At 37.1% G+C, this 22,569-nt stretch overlaps 1 long non-coding RNA gene across 1 annotated transcript; it reads left to right on the top strand.

Annotated features, from left to right (window-relative positions):
- The first annotated feature begins 9,389 nt into the window (after positions 1-9,389).
- On the top strand, positions 9,390-15,169 carry LOC137850308 (uncharacterized). Its single transcript, XR_011092458.1, has 3 exons — positions 9,390-9,468; positions 11,642-11,675; positions 12,992-15,169. It is a non-coding gene; the product is annotated as an uncharacterized lncRNA (long non-coding RNA).
- The last annotated feature ends 7,400 nt before the right edge of the window (positions 15,170-22,569 follow it).

Here is a 22,569-nt window from a genome sequence, read left to right as displayed (position 1 = left end):
AATGTGGATGCTCTTCTCTACACGGAAGACAACAATCTCATTCCACAAAGACCTTACAGGTCATTCAAGAAACAATTAGATGTCCTGCTATCTAAACTAAATGAAAAGAAGGCCAAGGGCAGAGTAGCCTTTCTTCGGTTTCCTGTAGCTTCAGTGCTCATGTATTCAAATGAAGCCAAACAATATTAAGACACAGCGCAACACACACAGAAGACATATGCCTTGTAAAAAGTTGCTATTATTTCTACCTCGCAAAATGGGGCAAGAAGAGTCATGTCTGTCATTTTACAGAAATGCATTTGTTAACATATGTTTCTTATTTCAGTCTCTCAGCATTAATATATACAAAGTGAAAAGCACAAAATAAAACCACTGTTATTTTTCTGTTATTTAAAGATAGGTGAGAACATGTACTAATGTCAGCTGTGTATACATTCAGCTCTGGGGTAAAAAGCCTTAATAAGAGAACAGAAAGAGGTAAGACCTAACTTTTACATGTCAACCAATGGTCTCTTATAATATGTAGAAAGCATATCTGACATTTTCAGGCACTTTTACCTTTAATTAGGTGTTAGATTTATTGTGATAAAAATGGTTAAAACTCAGTAATGTTCACAGACCTTGTGAGTGCAAAATCTTGTAATCCTTAGGCAGGTGATGTTATCACACAAAAACAATTGAAGATTTTAAATAGACAATGTCACTTTGAAATTATCCTTTTTGGCTAGGGTTGGAACAATGTTGACAGACATTTAAAAAGGGAGTCACTTCTAGGCCTTCTTAGTCAAAATGGAGATCACTGAGACCTTAGAGGGTGTTTTCAGAACTGTACAGAACTGGTTCCTCAAGGCATCTTTCCTAAACTTGGAAAATATTAGGTTGTGAATCTTTCTTTCTATCAATTACTGTATTAAAGCATGGTACAAAAACTTACAAAAAGGACCTCTAAAATATAAATGGGTCACAACTCACCTCCCTTTATTGTTGTCTTAATGAAGTCCAAAGAGCAATGAAGGCCAATATAATTATCACTACATTTGTCTCTGAAACAATGGCTTGTTCAAATGACAATTTTAAAACAGTTTATGATTAAGAGGAAGGCATAATCCTGGATTAGAGAGCCAGATACTTTGCAAAAACATTAATGGCAACCACACAAATAAATGCATAAAGAGAATGTGCTTCCATTTATTTTCCACATCTAAACATTTCTTCTCTCATCACATTTAAGTCCACCAATGAGTTTATGGGAAAGAGTCATGCTTGACAGGAGCTGAGCACTGAATAAAGTATAGAAATACAGAAGAATTCAAAAATATAGATTGAGATAAACATATGCTTTTAAAAAGAAGTAGAAAAGGCAACTGCTATCCCTGAAAGGAAGTTATGCAACTAGGAGGTTTTTTTGTGTTGTTTTTTTTTTTTTTTTTTTTTTTTTTTTTTTTTTTCAGGGGGGTGGGAGAGGATCAAGAGGAGGACCCAAAGTAATTTCCACCATCACTACTATTATACAGAATGCAGATCCAGGTGACTAGCAAGAGATAGTGGAGTTCAAATGTAGAACTCAAATTACGTGAAATAATCTGTCTTTCAAAGATCATGAAACTCTGCCTACTTACTATAGAGTTTGAAGGTAGACTTTCCCTTACCAGAACAGTGTACAATTGCCTTTGGATTCTTGCCATTGTTTCCAGTCCATGCAGTAGTTATTTAACCTGAGGAAACTGAAGCTAAGCAAAACTGTCTATGCCATTGACCCTATTTATGACACTCTTGATCCTGCAGTGAAATGAATTCAGATACAGATTCTTGGATCTTCATCTAATTTTCTGGTATGAAAGCACTTGATTACTAAGCATTAGGTTCCATTTCTGTTCCCTTGCTTATTTCCAAGATGATTTAAAAACAGGTCAAATGCCATCCTGTCACCCATAACAAAACAAGACTAATATCTGAGCTCATACCACAATACTACATGTTGTGTTTGCCACCTTTTTAGTTTGCTTGGTGCATAGTACCCAACTTCACTGTTTTTTTGCTTATGGAGAATGTCCTATGTTGCATTCACATTTACACAATTACACACATTTACAGAATTTCACAAACTTCATTACAGTATGTGAGATTATTTGGGCACTATGCTCAAAAGGCACAGAAAATATCTTGTCTCCTCCCTGTGGCACAGAGAGAGGCGATCAATCAAAAAGGTGCTTGGAGTCAGACAAAATGGCTGTATGGTGCTTCAGTGTTCAAATTATATGTGTTCCTTAAAAAAATTGAATGCTGGATAATGATTTGCCACACCGCTATACTACAGGTAAGTTCAAAAGCAGTCATTGTCAGTATGCTGATTGATGTAAAGCTTTCAGTCTCTGGGGGGAAGAGTATAGCACTTCCTACTGCTTGATCCATAAAGCAGCATTTACTGCAGCCCACCTTCCTGGTCTGTGCTGCATAATACATTGCCAGATTATGGGAGTTAGGGAATTAAAAGGAAAAGAAAAGAATGGATGAAAAAGCCGTGACCCCCTCCTCCACAGGTGAAATATTTGAGTCCCTGCCTCAGGGTATTGGAAGTAGGCACTAATTGCCATCCAGATATCCACTGCTCACTTTCACCTAAATATTTCTCACTTCTGGCTGATCAACCAACCTAAAATTTAATTGAAATTTTTTTCATTTAGTGTTTGCATCCTGTGATGACTAGCTGGGACTGGAAGCATTCACTATCAGTGAGATTTTACAGTATAAAAAGGGAGAACAGCACATGTGAAGGAGCCAAAGTAAAAGGCAAGGAATGAGAAGAAAAAAAAAATAAAATAGCTCTTAAGGATCCACAGTTCAAGTTTCTTTTACTAAGAACCAACAACTTGTACTTTAAGTGACACTTCATGTGCCAGGTACAGTGCCAGCTGTTTGATTCTGTATTTGCCACTTAGTGATCACTATCTGGATTTTTGCCATCATTTTCTCATGGCTGTTGAACAGAAACCTGCAACACTATCCACAGACAGGAAGGGGAACGTATTATTGATCTGTGTCTGCTTTGATGTTCTGCTTTCTGGGAGTGAAAACCAATCTGTTACAATCAGATGCTGCACAGCCTGAATTATATTGAGGTTCCCATCAATATATAGAATATGTGGGAGCAAATACACAGTAGTCACAAAAGAAAGACAAACAGATTATTAACCATCTCTGGGTGTTGAAAAAGGATGTTCATGTGGGATCCATAGAAGTCTCATTCTTAAAGACCTTTGGGGGACAAAAATATGAGAAAGGAGAATGGAGAACACATGGAAAAGACAAAGAGATTTTGCACTTTATGATGCATTAAAGTGACTTCTACAATCAATGATACTCTATTTGGAACAGAAGTGCCCCATATATTAAAAAAAAAAAAAAAAAAGGAACAGAAGCAGCCGATATTCAGAATTTTTGGACCTTTTCAGTAAGTTTATAGATACTTTCTATGCTAGATTTGTATCCAAACAATGGAGAGATGGAGCACAGAACACCAAAATCCAAAATCCTTCCTCCCAAGTATTTGCAGTCTGACAGAAACAGCATGAGCACAAGTAGCACAAGCAGCTTCCAGAAAGACAGACTCCAAAAGGATGATTAGAGTCAAAGGGAACAAGATTTGAAACATAAAAGATAATATGAACTGATAGTGCAGAGCAGATAACATTTCCTGTTACATCCTTAGAGCTTACCACCATCAGCCTACTGTCATGGGAAGGAAGGCAAAATGGGAAAATTGGTTACAAAAAAGCACAGGTGCCAAAAAGAGATTGGTCAAAGACAGGAAGAAGTGACAGAATGAAGCTTGTTCAAAATGAAGTCTTTGCAATGATTATTTAATACTGTTAAACTGCAGATGTGTTCTTTAAAATACATCTGGATCTGATTATACACCATTTATCTTGTTTTCTTCCTTTAACTTGGAAATTACCTGTAAATCAAAACAGTAGCAATTTTTGCAGAGATGAAAATAAGAGAAATCCAAGCTTTGTGGAGAAACAACTTCCAACTGCTTCTTCACATTGAGATTTCTTGTAATTATCTATAAAAGCAGAGGTGGAAGTGCTTTGCCAAAAGTATTTCATAGCCATGGTCAAATGTGGCATGAAGGGTGAATTAATCAATAGAACAGGCAAGATGGCCAAATATACATTCATGATAGTAATTGAATAGAAGCAGAATCATATAGGCCTAAGGGAAATTTGAAAATATAGGAGGATGGAGACAAAAGGATCTTAGAGATATTATAGTATGGCAAGTCTATGTATTAGAATTGCAATAATATAAGGAAGATCCTTTCATTTTGTTTAACTCATATAATCTGTTTTTCAGCATGAAAAAGTAGGAGACAGATAACTGAAATAAAATACTGGAGGGAACTTCAGCACTCTAAACAGTAACAATGCCTTAGAATATCAGAGCTGTATGCATAGGCCACAGATATACCACAGGACCACAGAAGACTCACAACCTTGTGAAGTCAGGTAGAGTACCTTAGGGCATATCATAAGGCACCTGACACCTACAGTATGGCACCTGAAATCTTCTCAAAGTGTCAGAAAAATCTCTCTCTGAAAGTGCCAGGCAAACTCTCCCCTAAACACAACCACCAACATAAAATTCCTTTAATGTTTTAATCCCACGTATTAACTCTATCAAATTCTCTTTAGGTGGAGTTCTTAAAGAAAAAGACAGGTTTCACAGAGGAGGGTCACTGTACTGATGGGTTATTTCTCTTGCAAATTTAAGTGGCCATGATCTAATGAGTTAGAATGCAGAACAGTATACTGCATATTAAAGGCAGAAGACTCTGAAGCAAGGTCTTAACTTTAATTATTTTAGAGTTTTATGAGAATCTTCTGTTCTTGTGCTTTCTATTTCTCTTTGGAAGAGTAAATAAAATTAACTCAATTTCCAGCTGTGGACAGATTGTGGGCAGATAGATAATTACCCTGCCATACCCGTGGGTAGCCAACTTCCCCCACTGTTCAGTAGCATTTGAATTGTTTGCCTTATCTCTCACTGGTTCTGACTTTGTTGAGAAGAACAGAGGTGACATTTATCTCAACACAAACATATATTAGTAAGCCATTTTCAGAGATGTAGGTTAGGCAAGGGCCTGTAAGGCACACATATGGTCAGGCATATTACAGCAATTTTAGTGACAACAAAGACCAGAAAGGAATTGTTACATTTGTAGATAATGTGATTGAAAGTTAAAGGACAAATTCAGGTACATGTCACTATTCTCTCAATGCTAAAAGAAAGCAGGAAAATAATGACCTGTAATTCCAACAGGGAGCAAAGAATCAGACCTTCTACAGACAATAGGGGTATTTCACCCCATACTCCTCTTTTGATTTTCACATGAAGCCATACACTGAATAAATTCCTGGCACGGCTCTGTAAAACCACTGCAGCCAGTTATTAAATATCTAGGTTTAACACGGGAAGTGACAAATGAGAATTACACAGAAAGCAAGTATTTGGTATTTTGGTAGCTTCTTGACACAGCTGCCATGAAACCAACACGAGCTGGATTCAGCCAGATGGTAATGACTTAAGAACAGGACTGCACAACTTACTTTAAGAGCTGCAAAAAGGAGGTACCTGACCCCAGTCAGGCAATTCAGAGTGTGTTACTCTGGCACCAATGTACTTTATACAATAAGCAAACAGAGTGAAACTACCTTGAAAGGATATCAAAAGAGCCCAAGGTTGGCTAGAGCTGTGTTTGAACTTTGGCCCCTCTCTAAAGCTCAGGTGCTGCTCTCCCTTCAGGCTCCTACCCCAAAGCTGTCTTCTAAGGACTGATGAATAACTAACCTTTTGCAAAATAGTGGCCAGAGGACTTGTAGAATAGCCATCTGTGTTCCAGCTTCTCCTCAGCCTATGGTGATTTAAGCCCCAAACTGCTATTCCCAACAAGAGTGCCGTACCATCAAACTCAAGTTAACTGTCAAAAGAGATGAGAGGATAGCAAGAGGATACTCTATAACCTTTCTTTCCAGGTTGGGCCACAGTGCAGTTAAAAACACACAAAAAAATGGAAGTCAAATGTCAACACAGAAGTTTAATTTAGAGGTCTGTGGACAGATGGAGAGTTGAAGTCCACTCCCTACCTGTTTGTAGGTCTTCTTTTTATTTATTTATTATACTAATTAGAAAAAATAAAAAATTCACAATTAAAAAAAAAATGGAGTCAGAATTGGTATAGAAACTGATACAGAAATATTAATACACAATGTTTTATATATTTTTTCTAGAAAATTAATTTAATTAACATTGGTTTGGAGTATTCTGTAATTAAATGTTTTTAAATTGTATCAAATTACATAAAACTGCAGTATGCTGTCACCATGCTATTTCGTTATTATTATTTTCAAGTGATAAATGATTGGAGGGCAACATAAATGCTTTCACTCTAAGCTACAGACAAGAATGTAGAGGTAGGTGATAAGAATGACTGGAATGGGAAACACTGCGACATCTGAGAGCTGGTTTTGACAGCACCAGCAGTGGCATTATAAGTAAAATGCAGAAGACTTTACATGGATTTACAGTCCGTGCAGCAGTAATAATCCTTGACATGCATTATTTTTGAACTACTGCTGCCCATATGCAATGTGTTAAGACAACGAACTTCCAAAAGCAATCGGAAGATGTCACAAACGTTACCACTCCACTCCGTAACACACCACAGTGAATCAGGGCAGGCCTCAGGGAGACTTTAAAGAAGTGGTGGAGTACAGCACCAAGGCAAAGGAAGCCCTCAGAGGTTTAAACTTCTGTCACTGTAACTTGGTATGACTCAGAGTCAGCAAATGCTGCAGCTGCTGCTCTTTCTCACACTACCTGTAAACAAATGAGCCCTGTGCATTTAGCAGCTCCTTTTTGGAAGAAAAATATATATATATATTTATATTATATTATATCTATATATTGTATTTTTTTTTTCAGATTAGCGAAAACCTATCAATTTCTTGTGTTCTCTTTTAACCATAGATTTTACTTCACCAGGTTTCTTTTTTTTTCACTCTTACAGTATTGCACAACATCCCAAGCGAAAAGAAAGTGAAATAGATACATATGTATGGAATATATGGACCACAAAGCTCCTCCGTGTGTGTTCTCTGTTACTCAGTTTACAGTGGCAATAAGGATAATACATGTATAATTGCCACAGTTTTTTCACCTTTCATACCCATTCCAGTTTATTTAAGGGTCTCCGAGGGACTGATTTTAAGCATCCCATTTAACAGCCCTGAGAAAATACAAATCCACTAATCTGATTTAGAAAATATCCACTCACTTTGATACAAAATTATTTATTATTTATCAGGAAGATATATGGTATTATTGCAAATGATCACAGGGAATTTGGAAATACAAAATCAAAATCAAAATGTCTGTTGTATACCTCCCATGCATAGATGGAGCCAGATATTGCTCCCTGGAAATATTTAAGACTGCCATTAACACAAAAAAAGTTCAATATTTTCAACTGACTCCAAATCCCTTTTATTCTTAGAGGGTCAGATTCTGCAGCCACCTGATTCAGTTCCAGAGGGATGCAGTCTCCACTAGGACACAACTACACCCTCAAATACAGGCTCTGCAATATGTTGATGTTGAATGGTGAGATATAAGTCCACAGTGAATCTGAATGTGCAGACTGAAACTATTTCAAACACACTGGCAGTTTTGAACATGTATTTATGGTAAAAATAATTCTGGAGTATCATGCTCTCTGTATACACTGATAGCTTTATTGGCTTTCTTTTAGCTGTATTTGAAAGACTTTGATAGTGCTCTTCAACAGACAGGACCTTGTAGAGCATGTCACCATTTTGATTATAGTCATAAGACGTGGAGTGCTATAATCACGGGCTAGGAAGTGGTGCACTGAGTAAAGGCCTGAATATATTTTACCACAGTGCATTAATAGATATTTATTACAAAATATTACTTATTTCTAGTGCAGTATTTTCTGTATGTAAAAAAACAAACAAACAAACAAACAAAATAACACTATAAACACAGTGTTAAACAAAATGACCTACTACTCTCACCTTACATAGACCTTCCTGTTTGCATAACCAAGGATGTCCTAACAAAGCAGATTTTTTATGTCTCATCAAACCTAAACATATGAAGTGTTCTTCTGTGGGCTAAATTTTGCAACAGTTAAATGCCTAATAGCTGCTGTTTTATCTGAGGTCGTGACCAAGCGTCTTGTTCTTCTGCCAGTTGCACTGTAGCTATAGCTCAAAGCAACAATAAATCAGTTATATACATGTTTAAAACAACAACAACAAATCTACTCTCAGAGGTCCAAACTCTCCGAGCCAACTTCTCTGACCTACTGATGTTAATGATATTTGCAGATCAGAGTCAAATTGTGAACGTAAGTGCAGGCATTTATAGTTTAGGGCAATGCCATTCCTTGCTTCTCAGAGTGTAGTTTAGCCAGAAAGGGTTTTATTCAAAAAAAAAAAAAAAAAGTTAAAAGGGAGAATGACAGGAGAGAGACATGGCTCCTCCTCCTTCCACAAAGGATGCTTCCTCACTAGCAGAATCATCCTTTCCTTCTCCCTCCCTCAGTTTGACAATCGCAGAGTGCCAAGACACAGAAATCATCCTTCCACCAGTGACATCTGTCTCCCCAAAGAGCTCTGGAGGCAGTTATTGTGATAGCTTTGGAGTCTGTCATATCATTAGGTGAATATTGAATAGTCTGGAACTTCATTCTCTTAATGCTAGTTCTGCTGACTCTCATTTGATTGGCTGGAGTTAACTCGATGCATCATTTAATTTATTTTTATTTTATTATTTTTTTAATGTGTGCTAAAAAGGGGAGGAAAAAAACTTAAATGAATTTATGTATAGGACTTATAGGTTAGGAATGCCTTCTCTTTCATTTATTCTGTGGCATATCCATAATTAATATACGGCAATGTCCAGCTATGCTTCTACTGGAAATACTGAGCTTTCATTGTGGAACAGCTGATGCATATGAAAATGTAAGAAGGCTTTATGTGCCATTTCTTTGCAAACAGCGACTTCAGAATATTCTCATTACTGAAGCATAAAGAAAAAAAAAAAGACTTTTTAAAATAACTACTCTCCTTAGAAATCACATTTTAAAAGAGTACCGATTAATATCAGAAACAAGTTAAAGAAGTTTTAAGTATTATCCTTTTCAGCGTGGCTATCAATAGGAAGCTGACAATAGTATTATTGCTATTTACATATTGGTAACACGCTGGTATGAATTTGCATAACGTATTGTGGTTCTATGCTCTAGGGAGTTGCATTGTAACATATTGGTGCTTAATGAACTCTGAAAAAATTGATTTTCCACAGAGTAAATTAAGGAATGCATTATAGCTGTTAAAGCAATCTTAAGGGAAATCTGAGGCTTCCACTGCAGCACCATGCTTAGTAAGTAATAAATTACATGTTATACTTATTTGCCTTAATTCATGCTAATTTTGTCCAATTAATGTATCACAGTAATTCAGAAGCCTGTCACAGGAGAGCTAATTATTTATTGGATTTTTGTGTTCAGCTCCCTAGGAGTCTACTAGCAAACAAACTTGCGACTGTCTTTCTGTTAGGTCCACAGTGACATTCTTATGTCTTACTGTGGAAAGAAAAAGAGTTATTATTTTCACTTTAAGTTATAAAAATGGATCATTATTCATGTAAGTTATTTTTTTGTTTACAAACTGGTGTCACGTAGTGACAGTCTGCCATACTATTAGGATGAGATCCAATGTTTTTCCTCTTCCTGTAAATGCCTGAACATGACATAATTCTTATTAAAGACCACAGTGTTACTTTTCACAACCTGAAAGCTTCTGTCAGGTGTGTGTAAAGTTCAAGAAAAAAAAACTCTTCTCAGTCTTTTCACTGAAACCTATGTTTTTCAAAATGCATCGGCTTGAAAAATCAAGCACAATATGCCCATATAAGTTGATATGCTTTTACAAGAATAGATTTTTAAATGTGGCAGAATGTTAATTCACAGTGAAAAAAAAAAATGAATTATTTATGAGATTAATTTGTGCAATTCATACCTATAAATAATATGGCAGTTGCTAAATAATTTGCACAGAGTGATAAGATGCAGACATCACAGTTAAACAATAAGAGAGTCACCAGCTGTGAAATACCCACTATCTGCTAGCATTCTGTCATGCACAAGCGTTTACAGGAAATTATTTGTTGGGGGTGGAAAGTATTAGATCTGATACTCCGCTTCTTCTCATGGGTAGCAGCAGAATTCTTGTCAGTTGATTACTGTCTACGTGAAAAGAAGTGATATTTCTTTAAATGTATAATGCAAAGTGACGTTACCAGCAGGCTACATAAAATCATGTGATGTAACCTGCCATAATATGATGCACATGACCGACTGTGTCACAAATTTAAAAAAGATTTATTTTAGAAGAAGAGTTGAAAAAAAAAAAAAATACCCCTACTCCTTTTCAGTCTGTTACCTTTGATATGTGTCTGCCTATAGCCAAATGAATTCAGTAAACACCTCTGAGCAATATACCATCTTACACTTATTGTAGCTATTATTATCACTTAAAAAGCATCTGTTGAGTATTTCATAGTCTTCTACCACCATTTTTGAGTATCATCATTCCCAGAAAACACACGAAAAATTGACAAAAATTGACAAAATCCGTTCCTTGTTGCATGAAAAACAGTTGTTTAATTGTTTATGGCATTCCAAATTTGAAGTTGTTTTCTTTTTTTTTTTTTTGCTTGACTTGTCCACTTCAGAAAATACAAAGCCTATACTAAATTTTAGGCTTAAATCCTGTCAAAGTCAACAGGGATGATAACTGAGTGTTCCCCTGAACTAGGAGTTTTATTTTCAAACTGCATTACCTGGACATTCAGGACAAGGGAATGGAAAAATATGGGCACCCCTTCTAAGGATAGGAGCATGTATGGCCGAAAATGCCATGCAAACATGATGGCCATTTTATGAATGGTTTGGGAAAAGAGGCAGCTATGCAGAAAAGTAACAATCAGAAAGGAAATCCCAAGAATCTAGAAGAAAAGATCTTATGATAATGTCAGAAGATTCTTCTCACCAGCAAATACATCAGTTCTGAAAGCCCATTTGCCTGAAAAATACTGAGAAATTTTTCCACCTCTCAATCCTTTTCTTCCTATTAGTCGTCTGCATCATTGCCTATATAGAAGTTTAAATAGCCTCTTTTCATGAGGCAAAATCTGCACAACTTGACACTGAAATTTGTCTAAAGCACTAAATCATATAGAACAAGTGACAGATCGTTTGCATTGTAAAGATGTCACACTATACAGAAAAGGAAAAAGCCTAAAATATAAAAACAAGATTTGGATTCCCTTGTTATGAATGTTTTAAAGTGTCCATGTTTACTCTCTTGTCAAGCTAATATGTTTGCTTCTGCTAGACGTAGCAGAAACTTATAAGCTAACTTTTGTGTTTCTTTGAACTAATATAGAAACTTGAAAAAATAAAATAAAAAATCCTTGGAGAGGGAAGGCTAGCTATGAAGAATGAGATATTCATTACGGAGCCTTGACTATGTTTTCTTCTTCCTTCTCCAAGCAACCCTTCTGAAGAGACTAACTGCACAATGGAGGTAGGGAGAGGAAGGGTACTGTTTTCCTTTATTTTTTTCTGTTTATGCCAGCTAATTACCTCACTTTCCATGAAGGCATCTGCTTTTCTGCTTCTTATGTCATTGGATTCTTCTCCAATCATTCTGAGTATGACAAAAGAAATCAAATCTCAACACCTTCTTCCGCTACAGAAATGCATGAAAATCTTCCTTACAGTAAACACTTTTCTTGTCTTTACACTAAACACTTTAATTTCTGGAACTATAAATTTCCCAACATCAATATATTTTGTTATTCTGCCTGACACCTGACATATTCTGATACATTGGTTCTTTCCAACTTCCAAAGGCAACTTCTTTCTCCACACCTGGAACATCTTTGTCTCACTTCTTTCCTCTCCCACGCCCTCTTCCCCTCACCTTGGCAAAGATAAGCAAGCAAGGGGGTTCACAGAAGCCTTTTTGGACTGGCAAGATTTTGGGTGGTCTTTCATCACCCAGCAAATGGAGGAAGGCTCTCTGTGAAAGCAAAACATGTATTTATGATCACATTCGAAATGTAAATAATTTGCATAATCAATGCTTATACATTGTTTTGTGCCATGCAAAATCTGTCCTGTTATGCCAACACGCCTTCTTTGTTAGACTGTGAGACATTTTTTAAAGTGATAGGGGAGTGATAGGGGGTGTAATTTAATGAAACAGTACCACCAGTAGTATCGTTCCTCTCTCAAAGGAAACAGGGAAAAAAAAAAAGAAAAAGAAAATAAGAAAAAAAAAAAGCCTACATACCTATATAAATTACAGAGATTTATAGAATCAGCTGTACTCCCACTTGAGTCTGTTGCCTTTTTTCCTATTACTCTGTAAAGAGTCTGGGTCCATATTGCCTTTAACTTTGAATTTGGTAGTTGGAAACATGAGTTGTCTTTACTGACCCTTGTGACAGCATTATCCCAGTGATCCCAGATGGACAAGGGTCTACAAGGGAGCAAGTGCTGGGAGTCGTATGGACGGTGAACAAAAAAAAAAATACAAAAACAAACAAAAACACGTAATAGGCTTTAGTGTCTAAAAATGTAGTGAGCAATGCCTGAGTGCCCCAGTGATGAATGTTTAGCCTAAAGAGCACAAATGAAATTTGAGATGGATATGCAAAGAAGGAAAGTCTGAGGTAGTTTTTTATAGAGTGAATTGTAGCAATGTGTAAGAAAAGGGGAAAGAAACTCAAAAGTGGCTATAAAAAGAGGCAGACTATTGTTACAAACAGAAACCATCCGCTGAATGAGATTTTCTAATGGATATATTCTGTAGATCGTTGCTTTCCTTCCTGACAGGAGTGGATGGAGACTATGAATATTCACAGCGCTGCTTCCACGATTCACCCATGACCAAATTCCTCATCATGAGCACCATGAAGCTGATCACAAGTTCCTGTCACGTGTATGTGACTCTTACATTCCTGTTTCTGCTTCACTTTTCCCAAAGAGTAACAAAACAAATTAGAACTGTTCTTCTGTAATTTGGAAGATGACTCTCCAATTTTATTCAGAGTTAGAAAACAAGCAGATTTGTTGCCTGTGATATTATCAAGATGGTTAGCAGAAATAACAAGAGTAACAAGAGTTCTGTTTACTTATCAGAATCTCATACTTTGTGGATTTCTTTCTTTTTTCTTTTTTTTCCTATACCTCCACCCCGCCCCCATCTAGGGATTCTGGTGTATATTTACATGCTTTTGCAAGAGACAGGAAAGAAAAGAACACAGCAGTTGCTTATGCACTGTTTGCTGCCACATCTGCAGTTGCTGACCTCCAACAAAATACTTCTGAAGTTGCTTGCATTAGTAAACACAGGATCTATGGTAAACAACTACATAACTATAGTTCAATACAATCACTTATGAATAGCCCCAGTATGCAGGTGATGTGAGTTTGACCCAGTGGTCTATCAGAGAGTCACACCTCTCCTGCTGCTCATACAAAACTCCTTTCTTTCAGCATGCTACTGCAATTCACTTCTACTTTGTAAGTGGTTTACATTGTTCTGCTGAAATTAACAGGGATCTTTTCAGCTTTGAGATCTTCAGCTGAAATGTGTTATAGAAATGCAAATAAACTACTACCTTATTATTTTATGCAGAGACTGCTGTATAGATCTACCTAGCCATTACATTTACTTTCCATGCCTATCAGTATGCACTCAGAGATTGATAGATGATGGTTTTATAATTCTTAAATACTTTCTGATACCCTAAACCTATAGAGCCTTCAGACATTTTGTTCAGGAGATCTGGAATACATTGCTACTTGAAATAAAAAGAGCTTCAATTGGCATGGTTTTAAATCCAAACATTTAAGGCATTGATTTTACTTAGTTTTTCTAAAGTAACTCCTTTAGGAAATTGAGTGCTACTTTGCTAATTTTAACTTTATTCATTTTGAAGTGCTCCAGGATACTAGCACAAAGGGCACTGTAAAAATTGCATTGTGCTGTATTAGGTTGAATAGGATGAGTTATAGAACTCTTTGAGACTTGCATTTCTAGAATTTAGTTATTAAAATGCTTATAATGCTAAAGGTTTTCATTTTATGTTTGGGCTTTTTTCCTTAATAATCATAGTTTCTAAGAAATATCTACCCTACACAGACCATCTCTGTAAGCTTTCTAATATTTTCTTTGTCAAATGGCTGTACAGAAAAATTTATAGAAGTTATTCACACCTATATAAATGTCATTTAAAACTCAATTTTTTATTGCCTAAATTATAGTAGAAGTTCATTTTTTATACAGCTTTTCCAGTGATGTATAATCTGTAAAATGATTTTTTTTTTCTTTTGCAATATGATAAATATGCTCACCCTGTATAAATCTGAATATAGCATGCAAAAATTATTTTTGTTGCATAGTAAGAGTTCAGAACAGCCAGTGCAAAATGAAGTAATTTGTGTGTTTGAATTTTAGAACATTTTTACTGTATGAGTTTTGGATGTTTGTAACCTACTACAGTAAAATTAAATGTATAAATACAACAAAGATTACATTAATTTTCCTTTGATGATTATAAATTTTATTCAGGATGTATCATCACTGATCTCAGTTTAAAATAAATAAATAAATAAATAAGTTCAAAACACTTTAATTTTTAAAATAATATTATAGTGTTATAATGAGTTTTTTTTCCCATAAGTATCTCTTCAAGATAGCATAGTGTGCAAATGTAGAGAAAAAAGTAAGATTCTGATTTTTCCTCTCTGCTTTCTGGTGATTTGTCTCAATCTCATGCATACTCAAGTATACACCATGAGGAATAAACACCTAACACAAACAGGCATAGAAATACTTTAAAAGCAATAAGCAAAATGTAAAAAAAAAAAATAAAAAAAAAAAAGTTTGAGTTGAGAGAGGAAAAAATCAGAAGTATTCAAAAAGGTAAACATTGGCTTTGTATGGAATAAATGGAACTTTCCTTAACTGTTTTGTTTTTGTTTTTTTTCTCAAGAGCAGTGAAAAATATTCTTCACATGTACCGTCTTGTGATTGTTTTCTTCCTTTCCTCCCCTTCCTTCCTTTCCTTCCTTTCTTTCTTTCCAGCCTCTCAACAAGGGATAATTTGTGAAGGGATAACTTAGTGTAGGAAAAACAAGGCAGATGAACTTTAAGTAGCATTTTAATAGATATACCACCAAACTTCAGCAAGTCATCGGGGAGACAGATCGATAGAATGTATGTTATCACTAACATCAAAAAGAATAGATCTATCACAGTAAAAAAAAAAAAATAGCCACAAACTATTTAAAAATTTAAAGCATTATCTATAGCATTTTTATTCAAAGCCTTTTTTGAACAATTGTGCTTGCTTCCACACTTCTCTGACAACAGAAACTACCCACAAACCTTACTCTCATGGTCAAATTTTTGCATAGGCTTTTTAACTCTCATGTGTAACTAGATTTGGTATGTGCTTCGGTTCTGTCTAAAATATACATGCCATTAAAAATATGGTAATAAGTCATCCTAGTTTTAAAGGAAGAGGGCAATAGCACAGTCATCCCAAAGCAAAAAGCACAATAACAAATTAAATACATGTTTTATGTTTTATATATTATATCCATGATTATCACGATATAACATGCACTACATAGCATTTATCTTACCCTGCCTCAGTCAGATCCAAAAGAAATTGAAACCAATGGTTATCTTTTCATTGGTCTTGGAGTGTGTCTTTTATTTGTTTCCAGTGTGTTCTTTACTCTTATATTACAAATTATCCTTTTTCCTTCTTCACTGAGACCAAGGAAATTTGTGGTTTTATGTGGAACTTGCTTGTTCAGTGCCAAGGTATGGTAGGCTCTTTAATGATGAACAGACAGACAATTCAATGTTTCTGCTAAAAAGACCTATTGATTTGAGTAGCCCAGGGCCTGTAAAGACTCCTAAAGCCTGGGAAGCATTTATGGTAAAACCTAATTTGCCAGGAAAAACATAGATGACAGTAGTCAGTAACAGGGCAACACAAACCAGAAGCCTCACCTAAAGCTATGAGTGTATGCTTATGTAGCATTCACATCCTGATGCTCTTCTGCGATCATAAAATAGGGAGACAAGACTTTCCAAGTAAAATGAAAACTGCAAATTTGTCACAATTCTGTGATAAACAGCAGGGGAATTTAAGGGCTGTGATTTTCCTACAACTTTAACTGTAAAATACTCTGATTGATCTAAATTAACACAATATAATAATCTACTTTTCCAGAAGTGAAATATGCAGTAAATTAGAAAAGAATAAAACTTTTGCATTTATAAACTGTACAATGGCTGTACTTTTAATTTAGAAAATAAAAAATCTACAAGCAGGTGGGAAATATTTCTCATCTCTATGGGGAAAAATGTATCAAAAAAATCTTTTCTTTCAATTAAATGTCAAAAGTTTGCCTAGTAAGCAGGCAGTTTGAAAATAAAGTTATTTAATCAATGCCTTGTTTTTTTTGTGTGTTTTTTTTTTGTTTGTTTTTCCACCAAGAGTTTTGTGTAAGCATATGCAGTCTTATTTGTATGAGTTGCTTTTCTTGTACAAAACAATTGATACTTAAAATAAAATCACTTATGTTGGCTGCATTTATCATTTTTTTTTAATTGTGAATTAGGCTTGAGGTTTCATCCACTGTGGTTGTTTAGAACTGGATTAAAGCACATACCATTTTTCTCCTTGGAGTTCGGATATAAAGTAGAATATCCTTACAAATTCATGGAAATACATCTAGATGTCAGATTTAGACATTTTGTTCCATGGAAAATTTCAAATAGGAAGCAAAATATAAGAAATATTATTATTATTATTATTATTATTATTATTATTATTATTATTATTATTATTATTGTTGTTGTTGTTGTTGTTGTTGTTGTTGTTGTTGTTGTTGTTGTTGTTGTTGTTGTTGTTGTTGTTATTGTTATTATGAAAACCTGCCATGCTGCCTGCCAAGAACTATGTTTCAAGTATCCTTTGATAGAGGGTTGCATAATCAAAATGCTACAATATTTTAATATTATAAAAATAATATAATATTTATAAAAATATTATAAAATTATTATAATATTTTATATACAATGATCATCTTTCCTAGAAAATCTGACTAATGAAACCCCCCGGGAGACATAACATAGCTGGGCAATCCAGCTACCCTTTCTTTAGTACAGAGACAGGGAAAATCACCAGTGCATATGTTAATGCTGTGCACTTGTAAGTAAAACAACCCAAATATCACACCAGTGTTTTGGCTATTGCTGAGCAGTGCTGGCACAGCATTAGGACTCTCTCCAAATCCCACCAACCCAGAAGGCTGGGAGTGGGCAAGATCTGGGGAGGGGACATTGCCAGGGCTGCTGACCTAAACTGATCAACGGGATATTCCATACCGTATGGTGTCACACTCAGCAATAAAGGGTGGGAGAGGGGAAGGAGAACAGGTGGCTTTCATTATGAAGATGTCTGTTCCCCCAGACTACTAAATGTGTTGAGGTTCTCCTTCCCTGGACATGGCCAAACATTACCCATTGATGGAAAGTAGGGAATAATTGTTTTTTCTCTCTCTTTGCTTATGTGCAGCTCTGCTTATTTTTCCTCTCCTCTCCTCTCCTCTCCTCTCCTCTCCTCTCCTCTCCTCTCCTCTCCTCTCCTCTCCTCTCCTCTCCTCTCCTCTCCTCTCCTCTCCTCTCCTCTCCTCTCCTCTCCTCTCCTCTCCTCTCCTCTCCTCTCCTCTCCTCTCCTCTCCTCTCCTCTCCTCTCCTCTCCTCTCCTCTCCTCTCCTCTCCTCTCCTCTCCTCTCCTCTCCTCTCCTCTCCTTCCCTTTCCTTTTCCTTGGAGAATCAGAGAATCACAGAATTTCTAGGTTGGAAGAGATCTCCAAGATCATCGAGTCCAACCTCTGACATAACACTAACAAGTCCTCCACTAAACCATATCACTAAGTTCAGCATCTAAACATCTTTTTAAGACCTCCAGGGATGGCGACTCCACCACTTCCCTGGGCAGCCCGTTCCAATGCCTAACAACCCTCTCGGTAAAGAAGTTCTTCCTAATATCCAACCTAAAACTCCCCTGGCACAACTTTAGCCCATTCCCCCTCGTCCTGTCACCAGGCACGTGGGAGAACAGACCAACCCCCACCTCGCTGCAGCCTCCTTTAAGGTACCTGTAGAGAGCAATAAGGTCACCCCTGAGCCTCCTCTTCTCCAGGCTGAACAAGCCCAGCTCCCTCAGCCACTCCTCATAAGACTTGTTCTCCAGACCCCTCACCAGCTTTGTCGCCCTTCTCTGGACTTGCTCGAGCACCTCCTTGTCCTTCTTGTAGCGAGGGGCCCAAAACTGAACACAGTACTCGAGGTGCGGCCTCACCAGAGCCAAGTACAGGGGGATGATCACTTCCCTAGCCCTGCTGGCCACACTGCTTCTTATACAAGCCAGGATGCTCATGGCCTTCTTGGCCACCTGAGCACACTGCTGGCTCATATTCAGCTGACTATCAACCATCACTCCCAGGTCCTTCTCTGCCAGGCAGCTTTCCAACCACTCATCTCCCAGCCTGTAGCTCAGCTTGGGGTTGTTGCGCCCCAGGTGCAGGACCCGGCACTTGGCCTTGTTGAACTTCATACAGTTGATCTCAGCCCATCGGTCCAGCCTATCCACATCCTCCTGCAGAGCCTTCCTGCCCTCAAGCAGATCGACACACGCACCTAATTTGGTGTCATCTGCAAACTTACTGAGGGTGCACTCGATGCCCTCGTCCAGATCATCCTTCCTTCCTTCCTTCCTTCCTTCCTTCCTTCCTTCCTTCCTTCCTTCCTTCCTTCCTTCCTTCCTTCCTTCCTTCCTTCCTTCCTTCCTTCCTTCCTTCCTTCCTTCCTTCCTTCCTTCCTCCCTTCCTTCCTCCCTTCCTTCCTCCCTTCCTCCCTTCCTCCCTTCCTCCCTTCCTCCCTTCCTCCCTTCCTCCCTTCCTTCCAAAATTATCCTCATCTTAACCCATGAACCTTCTTCTTTTCCATCATACTTTCCACTACCTCTGTTCCTTTGAGGTGGGCGAGTGAGAGAGTGGTTGTGGTGGACTTCAGCTGGCCATCAGAGTGAAACCACCACACTCTGTATTTTCATATGACTACCACAAAATTTTAGCAATTTAAGTGCTTTTTATTCTCTGTAAAAGGACACAACACAACCGTCTTCTTCTGAATGGGGTTTATGGTTCAATTTACATGTTCAGCTGGGTGGATTAAATATAAAAATTATATATGGACCTTTTGATATATTTCTGCAGTTGCAATTGTCATTAATTAAAACAAAATATTAGTTTCAAGGAATGTCACCCTTTGTATTCACTTCTGAAATACAGCACCTTAAATATATGATGACTGCTTTGAAGTCAATACATCCAGTCCAGTGTAATGACAACAGATTCTACTCTGTGACACTAAAAATCTCCATCTATACTTGTACTTTATAGCACATTATGGTATAGGCATACAAATTTGATGGGGGGAGGGGAGGGGCAGGACCAAAAATGTTGAACTTTGCATTTTTGTCTTCAACTATTTCAGTGAAAGAATTTATAGATACTTTACTTTTGAGATATGTAAATAAGAGATGACTAATACTTCACAAGTATTAGTCAGCAAGTACATTTTAAATCCTTTCAATTCCACTAATCAGATACTCTTACATCTATACCACTAAAATAATACAAAATGTTTGGAAAGATCTGGAGAGATCATCACTTTAACGTTTACCCTAAAGGAGGTATCAGCACTTACAAGGGCACACTTTATAACTTTTTTTTTCCTTTTTCTTTTAACCTACCACATCATGAAGGTACACAGAAAGTCATTTTTACAAGATTTACAATAGCCTAGTCCTACCATAGAGCGGTATAGTTGTATTGGGTTTATGTGGCAAGGTTTAGGTGCCAGGGGACTGCAAGGGTGGCCTCTGTGAGAATCCAGAAGCTGCCCCATGTTAGATAACGACCAGTTTCAGCTGCTCCAAAGGAACCTGTCACTGCCCAGGGCTAAACCAGTAAACAATGTTTGCACCTCTGTGAAAGGCACCAAAAGAGAAAATTAAATTAAAATAAAATAAAATAAATAAACCTGCTGCACAACAGCAGCTGGAAGAGTGAGGAGTGAGGAGTGAGAACCAGCCCTGCAGACAGCACGGTCAGTGCAGCAGGAGGGCAGGAGGTGCTCCAGGCATGCAGCAGCAGTTCCCCGGCAGCCCGTTGGAGAGGCCCCTGGTGGAGCAGGCTGTCCCAGGGGTAGATGGGAAGGTGTTTTTAGCATGTGTTTTTGTTAATTTGTTTGTTTCTCACTGCCCTAACTCATTGGTAATAGGTAATAAGTTTTATTAATCTCCCTATGCTGTCTGTTTTGCCCATTATAATAATTGTTGAGTGATCTCCCTGTCCTTATCTCAACCCTTGAGCCCTTTTCATTGTATTTTCTCCTTCTTTTCCTTTGAGGAGGGAGAGAGAGAATGGTTGTTGTGGAGCTCAGCTGCCCATATGGGTAAAACCATCACAATGGTTTACATATATATATTTGTGGCTCATAAAAGGCCAGATATAGGAAGGCAGATGCAGTGAAATATGAGACACTTAAATGATTTGCAATTTTCTGTATCTTCACAGAAGGTCTGCCTCAACACCCATTGAAAACAATAGGAATTATTTACCTTTAACTTCCAGAGGCTTTGGAGCAAGCCCTATCCAGGCCCCAGTGTGGAATAATGACATGCACAATTGTAAGCATACAATGTTTCATACAAATTTGTATATTTAAATCTTATTTATTTGAAAGCCTGATCCATAAATGAACACAAGTCAACACGAATGTTGTAAGATTATTTCTCCAGATAAATTAAAACATCAATTTTAAGATGAGGACACATTAATTAATAACATAACTGGTGAATGTAAGGGTGTTTTGCCCTCTTCTCTTACATGCTTTTGTTGCATATAATTTCATACACCTGAATAACTAGCAATTTCTTCTTGCAGCTCTAAGAACAGCTCTTAACAAGGCTACAAGGACAACTCACATGAAAAATTTAGATATCTACAGAGAATCTCTAAAAAACACTAAAGCTTTGTTTTACTTGTTTCTTGACCAACAACCTTTTACCATTCTGAGTATTTCCTGTACAATGGAGACATTAATAGTTACCCTCAGACTGTACCTTATCTTTTACTTAGGCAGTGCATTCGCATTTCATGTCCTTTCACAGTGCAGTTCACTTGGAGACAAAAGCAAGAGGAATTTGTTTCAGTTCAGCTATTCCGTTTTAAAAGACACTTTCCAGCTCACTTACAGAAGCTGCCAAAAGGGAAATCAAGGATTGAGATTAGCATTTTTTTCCAAGATTTGAAAGACCAGTAAATTCATGGGGATTTTTTTTATTTGTCATTGATTAAAGTGTCCTTACAGTATTTTCTTATTGATGGACTGTCAACATGGGACAGCTTTAAAGTATACCTTTAATTGTAGAGTTTTCCAAGATGTCATAATCAAATCTTAAATTTATCCTGTTGGAAATTGATTCCAAGTATTACACTTATCCAACAACTGCTATTGAATCTGTTTTCCTACAAGAACAATAAAAGACTAATTATGTTAGTTATACATTAGTCTCAGGATGGGCATTCTAAGCACATTGCTGATCTTTCATTTGTTTACATGCTGCTAAAATGTAGTGTTATCATAATACATATATATATACATATATATAATGCAGTATATTATATGACATGATCAGGAAATGTTTTATCCAAATATTTTTAAATATACTACTAAAAAAAACAATGTCAAATAGTTCTTCAAGCTTTTATCTTACATAATAAAGAGTGAAGACTCATTCTATTAGAATTTAATTAATTTAAAATTGTACATGGAATTTTTACTGTTTCATAGAATCTTAAAAGCATAGAATATCCTGAGTTGGAAAGGACCTGCAAGGATTATGAAGTCCAACTCCTGGCTTCACACAGGACCACCCAAAAATCAGACCCTGTGTCTGATAGCACTGTCCAAAAGTTTCTTGAACTCTAGCAGGCTCAGTGCCATGACCACTGCCCTGAGGAGCCTTTTCCAGTGCCTGACCACCCTTTGAGTGCAGAACCTTTCCCTAACCCCCAGCCTGACCCTCCCCTGTCTCCCAGCTTCATGCCGTTCCCTCAGGTCCTGTCACTGTCCCTGGAGAACAGAGCTCAGCACTTGCCCCTCCGCTCCCCTCGTGAGGGAGCTGCAGGCCACCATGAGGCCTCTTCTCATTCTCCTCTGCTCTGGGTTGAACAAATAAAGTGACTTCAGCTGCTCCTCATACTTCTTCCCCTAATGACCCTTCACCACCTTTGTAGCCCTCCTTTGGACA

The sequence above is a fragment of the Anas acuta genome, chromosome 1 (genome assembly GCF_963932015.1).
Source record: "Anas acuta chromosome 1, bAnaAcu1.1, whole genome shotgun sequence".
Classification (NCBI taxonomy): Eukaryota; Metazoa; Chordata; class Aves; order Anseriformes; family Anatidae; genus Anas; species Anas acuta.
This window is presented reverse-complemented; position numbering and strand designations above follow the sequence as displayed.